This window comes from Coregonus clupeaformis, unplaced genomic scaffold (genome assembly GCF_020615455.1).
Source record: "Coregonus clupeaformis isolate EN_2021a unplaced genomic scaffold, ASM2061545v1 scaf0714, whole genome shotgun sequence".
In the NCBI taxonomy this organism is placed as follows: Eukaryota; Metazoa; Chordata; class Actinopteri; order Salmoniformes; family Salmonidae; genus Coregonus; species Coregonus clupeaformis.
Window position 1 is genome coordinate 248,410 of NW_025534169.1, and position 10,090 is coordinate 258,499.

The window sequence follows — 10,090 nt, forward strand, 5'->3', positions numbered from 1 at the left end:
GACGCTTTATCTGAAATTGACGCTTTATCTGAAATGGATGCTTCTTTCTGTCGGCACGCAACTGGGTCAAATAAATGATCAATATTTTAATATTTTATTTGGACGGGCAAGGACGTACGGTAGGGCGGGCCAGGCCTCCTAAGGCCTGTCCATAACGCCGGCCCTGTTGCCTGGAAACAAAACCAAACATTGATTGCTGTCATTAAAAAATAAAAAAATAAAAAAATACTATGTCCATAGACTGCTTACAGGGTAAGGAAACCAATATGTAATTTTGTAATTTGGGTGAACTATCCCTTTAACACATTTAGATTTTAGATAATGCACTTTGCGTTTGCATTACCCATATAGTTGTTTAAGTTCATACAAAGGCAGAGTGCAGTATCAACATTTTAGGGGTCATAGGTCATGTGTTCATGGTTGATATGCATACAAAATTACTTCATAATAAGATAATAGTCCCTCGGTGCATTATCTCTTATCTACTTACAATATATTTTTCTGGACAGCCAAAACACTTTAAAAGGGCCAAAGTTGAGGGATGGGCCTGGAGAAATGTAGCCACTCTCAAATTCATAAACAGAGCCATGGATGCAAGGACTGACCATTCATGATATCAAAATGATAGTTTTAACCATGTTTTGAGGCTATACAGTGTTTGTTTACATTTACATTGTTTAAAAACATTGGAGTAAAACAAGCTTATATATTTTGGGTTCTGATCTAAGCTCATGAGGTATTTATAAGTTATATTCTTCTAGAATAAATAGGTATATATCATTCATAAAAATTAAAATAAATGATGTAGCAACAGCAGATTGCCCCTGTAAAGCTATTTTTCTCAGTTTCGCTGTTTGCATAGTTACTGCTCTTTGCCTTTGTAGGGCAGTTATTGACCTCAGGTGGCTGCCCTTCCCTTGTCCCTAGTCTGCCTCCTTTCCCTCCTATCACCATGGAGACAGCTTCCTGACAACAATGGCACTGTACTTCGCTTAAACCTGTTCATGTACTTAAAGATTGGAATGTTCCAATGTGGTTAGCCAAAAAGATGACAAGACAGTCATCCTGGATGATGACTGTGTGAACTGTCTAACAGATATGTCACATTTCTGGTTCGTCCATAACTTCTTTCATGCTTGTAGAAGGGTGCGTTTACATGATTTCATGGACATTTTTTATTCAGTGAGGGTGTGTAATGCAAGTCAAGGTATCCTTGGATGATTGTTTTAAGATGGTCATACCAAGGATCATTTATCTATTTGATTTTGAATTTTAAGACCCCTGTAGGTATATAAAAAAAATGAATTTAGCCTTACTGCTATTAGCCCATAGAAACACACTGAATAACAAACCAGATAGTTAAACATTTATTAAAAAAGGAAATATGTTTTAAACTGTCTGTCCTATATCTGAGATATAAGAAAGCTCAGGAAATTATTATATATTTATTTTACCCATATTTAACCCCTTTTTTGTCATTAAAGTAATTCAATTATATTTTTTAAACTGGTACCTGGTTCAGACGAGTCCTGTGAGGCTTGTGTTCATCGCAGAGCGAAACAACTGACATGTATGTGTTCATGTGAGTCTCAGCTTTCGATGGTGGGGTTTGTGGTTTGAATTGAAGAGGGCAGTCCATAAACGCAGATGAAGGATATCAAGGATAAGGAAATATTCTGTATGGAGGAATGGTCTAAGATCCCTCCTAATATGTTCTCCAATCTCATATTTTGTTGTGGTTGAAAAAAGGCTCAGCGTCGTTATGCTTGCAAGGGGAAGGTGATAGGGTATTGAAAACAGGGCATCCAATAATTTTGACACCTATCTTTTTGAAATTGCTTTTTTTATTACTTGTTATACTAAATCTCTTTGACTGAGCAATTGTATTAGTATATTTATATATATAATTATGTATTGTTTTGCATACAATATTTGTTTGATTTATTTTATAATATTTTTTGCTCATCTTTATCAAGGGATCCAATAATTCCGACCCCACTGTATGTGGGTGAGTCAACTTATTTGAATAACGATATTATGATATTATTTAATACATGTTCTCCATTTGAAGAATACATTGAAAGTAAACTTTATTAGTTAAAACAAAATGTTTAATCATTTTGAGACTACAGGAAATAGGTAGACTGCTATGTTAAACAACTGCATTCACGGTTGCCAACAGCCTTGTGGCTGTTGTAGTCTTTTGACCGTGGAAAAACAGGAATCTCTAAATGTGTCCCACGTCAGGCAGGAGGCATGCGAGGGAGGGGCAACTGCTCCTGCACCTGAACTAGACAGACTGGAACAACCTTCATGATTTACAAGAAATCACCTGACTGACTACAAAAGAAAAACCTTCAAGCTAAAGGTGACCAATCACATCATGAAGTACAACTAGGCCCCACATCGCTATAAAGCGTCAGCTGCACCTCCACTTGTAGACATTTGATTCTAGATACCAATTCAACAGGCAAAGGTAAGGACATCTATAAAGTTACTATTACAAGACACAAGCCTGAAACAATACATGGGTGTTTTGTCTTTCAAAATGGACATATAAAATGAAGTATGACTTTTGTAAAGACATTATGTAATTTATTTTATACAAAGCCTTCCGTAATAAGTTTATTGTTACGATAATAACAATGCATACATTTAATTAGTAAATATAGGTATTATATAAAAGGCATTATGATGTGGGCATAATGATAAAGAAATGATGATGATGACATTATGCCCATTCCTAAAAAGGGACTAATATGGACTTAAATATTTAATACACATTCTGCTGTCTGGCAAAGAATTCAACAATTTCAGCCTGCACTATAAACGCTCTCTCACCCTTTTAACTGTGCATTGGATATGCTAAGGGAATCTTTGGAAGACAGTTTTGTAATATACTTACAGTACTGCTAAATATTTAAAGGAGGGTTCAGCTCTTCTTCCCGAGCAGTAGCGTCTGAGCGTTGTCGACGTGTCCCCCGTGGCTGTGGTCTCGGGGGACACAAAACAGGCAATTAGAACGTACACTCAGTGGCGGCTCCTGAAAAATTCTCAGGGGGGCAATTTTTCTGATGATTTAGGTGACCTACACACATTTTAAAAAAGATATGTCCAGCAACAACATGAAGACAGGGGCAGCATATAAGTCAATACCAGAAGCATTTATTGACTGATCCGGGAGATGGATTCCAGTTTCTGTGACAGATTATAAATAATCTCTGATGCCTTTGTTATATTAGCTTTTGGTTGAATGTACACAACGGTAACAAACAATTGGGGAACTCACGGGGCAGATAGTAAGGTCGCAGTGACACAGAAAGCAGTTCAATGTCGGGGTACAGAGTCGCTCTCTTACCAGGATCGATTTTCCCTGTGACTGTCAGATCGCGGTCCGCTCTGACCAGGGTGATGCCGGCCGGCTCCACTTCTCTGTCCGGGACTCTGTCATCCAGCCAAGTCTCAGTAAATGCCAGCAAACAGGCCTCCCGATATTCGTGTTGGGGCGCAGATTCGCTGACAACTCATCCGCTTTCCCCCTCAGTGACTGGGCATTAATCAGCAAGGTGGTGGGTAAGGGAAGTTTGTTCTTAATTTTTTAAAGTCGTTGTCTGATTCCCCCGCGTTTTCCACGTTTGCATTTGGGTTTGTAATCCACTCGCAGACAATCAGGTATTAGATGGTGGCCATTGGGATATCCATCGCGTTCGTATTTGAGTTGCATTGTAGTAAAACTCCCTGCTGTATTGGATTCCGCTGCCAGCAGCGTTTTCATTATTTAGTCCGTTCGTAGCGGGTATGTACACGATCAACAAGATCAGTCCAAAACCCACCACTGGAAATCCATGGTTGGCAGAATGTTTGTAAACTAAGTGTACAAATTAAAAACATAAAATAACGCCACTAAGTGTACAAATTAAAAACATAAGATAACGCCACACTGCAGGTCGCAACAGAGACGCTGCTACCCGCTCTTTTCTTAGTTACGTTCATGGTTACGTTACGTATGGCTGAAAGCGCGTAAGTGCAAGCCCTCAGAAACCCATAGAGATTGTATTGAAAGCTCTGATATTTGAAAAAAAATAGATTTTACATGGGAGTCTATGACAGACTTCTGGGCGATTTTCAACCTGACTGAAATCGCCCCAAAAGGGGGGGCATTTGAAGCACGACTTTAGCCTGATTGGACATTTAGTGGCACTGTGGCAGATCAGCCGTTTAGATTAGAACACTGAACTACTGTTGCCGTGATATAATTGATTAGAAAAAAATCCCTTCCTTTTCCCGTTTGTCAGTGCGTCGCCCATATCGCCCTAATGAACACACCGCCCCTGCGTACACTGAACAATTGGGTTTAGACTCTCACTTTAGGAATACAGCCAGATTGATGTCAAAATTGGACATCTAACCATGTCCCGAGGATGTCAGAAAATGCTTTCAAAACTGGCCACTAGGGACAACAGTGAGCACTATTACCATAAATTAGGCTTTCGTTTTGCAGAAGGTTGCGTGTTCAATCCCTTGTTTTAAATTGTTTGGTTTTAACCATGTCCCAAAATGTAACCCTTACCTTAACCATTTGGAATGAGTGCCTAAAGGTAATGTTTAATCCTTATCCCAAAACATACCTTAACCCAGGGCATCCAAACTTATTGGGCCCACGACCCAATTTTGATATCTGAAAATTCTCGCAACCCCAACCATGTAAAACATTTGAAACATTTATGTAATTAACTGTCAATGTTTACTTTTTTAATTGGAGCTATGGCAGTCAATTGCAAATTGTCTGACAATGTATCTCATCTCACCACCACTAATGACATGGGTGTGCTTGATGCATGACGCGTTGGAGCTTCTCAAAGTCAGGGGCGTGGTCAACAGTGCACACCTCATCGCTCCTGGATCGATATTTGTTTTTAATACAGACGAGAGCACTGAATCAGCGTAGCATGAGTTGTAATGTTCGGAGGGAGACGGCACAGTATTCCCTTTGAGTCAGGAATCAAAACTCCTCCATAGTGACTCGTGAATGAGTTGTCTGTAGCATTCAAACACATGACAGCTCCATCAGCTGTTCAATTTCACTTACTGGCACGTCAACTGAGCCAGGATTACAGTCAAACGGATTTCGCTGATTCGGTCACTCATCTGTAGATTTTTTTATTTCCCCTGCATGCCTGCGTTTAGTTCGTTCAGTTTTCCAAATATGTCTGTTACCTTCGGCAAGGAGACACAAAGTCTGTTTTTTATATCCATTGCGAATAACAGTTCCTGTCTCAATTTGAAAAATTGTTCCAACACTACCCCTTGATAACCACCAAGCCTGGTGTGAAAAGAACATTATCATGCTCTGATCCCATATCTCCACAAAGTTTTGCGAACAGGCGTGCGCGATGTAGTTTACAATCAAAGTTACCTGCTGCATATCTCTGAGTTCTACGATCAGCTCTTTTGCCGCCAGTTGCTCTCGGTGTATCCATTATAGCTTAGTGGGTGTATCATACAATGGTCCATATGGCAGAGGGAGACACATTCATAACTAGAGTGCAGAGGCCTGCCCGCAGTCCCGTGATAGATGGAGCCCCATCTGTGCAAAAGCCCACCATTCGATCCCATGGAATCTGTTTTTTGTTAATATAGCCACGCAGCACACTGAACATCCCCTGTGCCGTTTCATGCTCGGGAATCGTTTCATGCTCGGGAATCGTGAGACAGAACAATTATGTCCTCGTGAATAGCAGCCCCTGACATGTAGCGAACAGAAGTCAATTCATCTCGCCTCTCACAGCTAACATCTATTTGGAGAGCTTAAGGCGGAGCTCCTGAGTGGCGCAGCGGTCTAAGGCACTGCATCTCAGTGCTTGAGGTGTCACTACAGACCCCCTGGTTCGATTCCGGCCGTGATTGGGAGTCCCTAGCTAAATAACGGTTAAATAAACATTTAAATTGTTGAGTAGTTCAGTCAGTTTCCTCTTGATTGCTAGTTATAGCATACATTCTTAGTTTCACAGTGTTATCTGACAAAGGTATTGATGTGAGTTTCTGTGCCTCCCCAGGTCCCACACATTGTTTTCACCATATCAATTGTGGCCAGTAATATCAAAGTCTCTGCAATAGTGTGTGGTTTCATAGCATAGTGGGCCTAGCCATTCACAGTGGGAATGATTCAAATGCAACGGTCAAGTGCTGCCTTTTCCCACGATCTGAGGGTGCTCTCTGGTTGAATTAGAACTTTTAGATTTAATGAATTTTCATTTAGATTTGTTATGGTTAACCACATTACAATGATTTTGAGAGACAAAGATGATATAATATACCAGGATTTTGAAATTCTCCGCGACCCCATTTTCATTTCAGGCGACCACACATAGGGTCTCAACCACTAGTTTGGGAACTACTGCCTTAACCATTCAGAATGAGTGTCTAAACTTAACCCTTAACTTTGAAATGTGACGTTTGGAGAAATGGAACGATACAGAACAGCAGAAGCAACAAAAACACTTAGACATTTGACGTTTGGGGCAACTTCCAAAATGTAACGTTTGCAGAACGTGGATGACCGTCTAATTCTGCAGCGAGACAGAGCTTGTTGAGGAATAAGCACTTTCCTTTAGTAGTGCTATAGAAAGCGTTGAATGAGTTGAGCTCTTGGCAGCCTGGCTCGGTTTTCGGTTGCTGCTTGCTGGGCTGTTTCTCTGTCGGCGACGAGCCTGCTGGGTTGTAGCGTTTTGTATAGCCCATAGGTCACTAACAGGCGGACCGCGGTCCGGATCCGGACCCAGAAGCCGTCCCATACGGACCCGGACCAAAACAAAAGATTACGAATTAAAACCTGACGGGGCGCTTCTATTTTAATATGCACAGCTTTTGTAGTCTTTACGGTACTCGTTTTGTGAATGAGGAAACTCACCGACCAATTGCATGTGAGTTAAGCGATCCCACGTGATACCACTCAGCCAATGAAGTCTTTGCATTCCTGGCGGTAAACATTGGGACTCTACAGTGCAGACAGATGAGAGTTTTAGAGGCAAGTTACCAAGGAAAAGAAAGTCGGATTAAAAGATAGAGATATATGTAGAAAACAAAGGGAGCGAAAACAGACGAATGAGACGGAGAAAGGGAACGAAACAGACGAGTGAGAAACAGACGAATGAGACGGAGAAAGGGAGAGATACAGACGAGTGTGCCGGAGAAAGCTGAGGAAAATACGAGTGAGACGGAGAAAGTTGACGAAAATATGAGTGAGACGGAGAAAGGGAGCGAAACAGACGAGTGAGGCAGAAAAAGGGTAACAGTTAGAGAAAATAAGGAACAAATGGCACTCTCCAAAAAAGAAAAAGTGGACAATGAAAACAGAGCATTTAATCCAGAATGGACAGACTCATTTCTGTTCATACTTCCCAATGGGAGCACTAAACCAGTGTGTCTCATATGTGCAGAAACCGTGGCACTTATTAAAAGTGGCAATGTGAAACGCCATTATGAGACAAAACATAAAGGTTTTGAACAAACGTACCCACTCAAATCTGAATTGAGATCACAGAAAGTAAGTAGTCTCAGAGCCCAATATGACCAGTCCACCAGGATCCTGAGCAACACATTCACTGCCCAACAACGTGCTCTTGAGTGTTCCCTCAGAGTTTCTTGGATTTTGGGTAAACACAAAAGCCATTTACAGATGGAGGGGGTTGTCAAAGAATGCATGAGTGCAGTAGCTGAAACACTACTTGAGGGAAAACAAAAAAATTAGCTTTGTGATAAAATAAAGCAAATTCCCATGTCAGCATCATCTGCCACAAAGAAAAGTGAAATATTAACTCAGGATGTGCTAACCCAGCTAGATGAAGCCATGCATAAGGCACCATGTGTAGGCTTAGCTGTGGATGAGTCCACTGACATATGTGACAATGCTCAGCTGTTAGTGTTTGCCAGGTTTTTCAACACAGCCCAGAAAACATTCTGTGAAGACATGTTAGGTGTCACTCCCCTTCAGACCAGTACAAGAGGAGAGGATATCTACCTGGCCATTAAGGAGATGTTAACAAAAGAGGAATAGAGCCAAAACAAGTGGTTTCAATAACCACAGATGGAGCCCCTTCTATGATAGGGAAAGAAAAAGGAGCTGTAGCAAGACTGAAAGGGGACAATCCTGAGCTTTTATCTTACCATTGCATCATTCATCAATCTGTCCTCTGTGCCTCCCTGTCAGATGAGCATGCTGAGGTGATGAATACAATGATGAAAATGATAAATTTTCTCAGGGCATCCTCTTCCTACCAGCATCGCATGCTTAGGGAATTCCTCAGAGAAGTTGATGCCAATGCTGATGATCTTTTGCTGCACAACAATGTGAGATGGCTCAGCAAAGGCAGGGTGCTAGAGCGCTTTTGGTCCATCAGGAGGGAATTAGCATCTTTTTGGCAGAGCTAAGCAGTCAGAAGGCAACACAGTTTTCTCTCTTTTTAGAAAATGAGAAATGGATGGATAATGTGGCCTTTTTGGTTGACATCACGTCACATCTGAATGAACTGAATTTGAGGCTACAGGGCAAGGACAATTCAATTTGTGAACTGATGACAGCTGTTCCGCTCCTTTCAGAGGAAACTTGAAGTGTTCAAGGAAGACCTGCAGGGGAGACTGTGTACACTTCCCAGCAGTGCAGGAACAGGTTCAGGGACAGAGAGATTTGTCTTCTTTTGTTGATTTTATTGATAAGCTGATTGTAAACTTCAGCAACCGTTTTGACAGCTTCAGCTTTGGAGAGCAGCTCACCATGTTCATTCAGAACCCATTTCTGATCACAGATGTCAGGGGGTTCTCAAAGGAAGTCACACAGCACTTTAAATGGGTAAATGCTGGGTCTCTCCAGATGCAATTGGTTGATCTCCAAGCAGATGTGGCCCTGAAAGAGCAGTTTGTAAGAACTGACCCTTCCACTTTCTGGTTCCAAATGGTCCCTGAGACTGCTTTCCGGGTCTGAGGAAAGTAGCCCTATACATCTTGACCATGTTTGGCTCCACATACAACTGCGAGGCAGCTTTCTCCACAATGAACATAATTAAAACTAAATATCGTTCCAGGCTCACCAATGAGCACCTTCACATGTGTATGAGAATGGCCCTGACTCCATTCAAGCCCAGGTTTAAAATTCTGGCAAGACAGGCTAAAGCTCAATTCTCTCACTGAGCAAAAACATGGTGGAGTGGGATATGAGGGGAAGAAAGTGATACTCTAAAACTGTTCAATTGTTAAGATCTGTTGAGATTTATTATTTGTAAAATTGGTTGAGACTGTTGAGTCAAGATGTGAAACAGAAAAGGGAAATTCAAACTTTTCCTCCCTTTATATTATTTTTCTGAAGTTAAGCACTTTTTTTGAAAATGCACAATTTTCACATTTTATTTATTTTCTCTTATTTTGACATGCAGCCCTAGTTTTATTTAGTTAATTAATGAGAGCACATTGTACATATCTACAGTCATACATATATGTTCAGTAGGGCTGCCCTCTTAGTCGATTAGTCGACTAATCGGTCGATTTTGGTCTTAGTCGACTAAGATTTCTTTAGTCGATAAGTCATTTTTTATGCTTATTCATGCTTAATTACTCATTTCCAAGTAACTTATGAGAACATTTCTGGTGAACACGAGATTTAAAGTGGTGCTTTTGCAGGATTAATTTCGGAGAAACTCCGTTTTACAGATGGTTAATTAACTACATTTATATTGCGCTTTTCTAGTCTTGCACAGCTCTGTCGATTAAATCAACTAATCGATTGAGTCGACAAACTCATATAATGTTAGTCGACTAAGAATGTCTTTAGTCGAGGACAACCCTAATGTTCAGTTCTATGTTTCGTGATAATAAATATTGTCAACAAGTTTTTGAATTGCACTGAATTAATTTGATTAGACGGTCAGTTATTGATTACATTCAGAACTACTAGGCTACTTAAATATATATACCACTAAATTGTTAGACATTATGATCTTCTGGACCTTTGCTTCAAAACATTTTCTCTAACTGGACCTTTTTTAAATTTTGTTGAATACCCCTGGTATAGCCTATCGCAGCTGTGTCGGGCCTGTCC

General features: G+C 40.7%; 1 long non-coding RNA gene across 1 annotated transcript; it reads right to left on the reverse strand.

Annotated features, from left to right (window-relative positions):
- Nucleotides 1–7,165: 7,165 nt before the first annotated feature.
- LOC123485507 lies at nt 7,166–7,655 on the reverse strand. Its single transcript, XR_006659035.1, has 2 exons — nt 7,574–7,655; nt 7,166–7,387 (listed from the first exon to the last, which is right to left on the reverse strand). It is a non-coding gene; the product is annotated as an uncharacterized LOC123485507 (long non-coding RNA).
- Nucleotides 7,656–10,090: the final 2,435 nt, after the last annotated feature.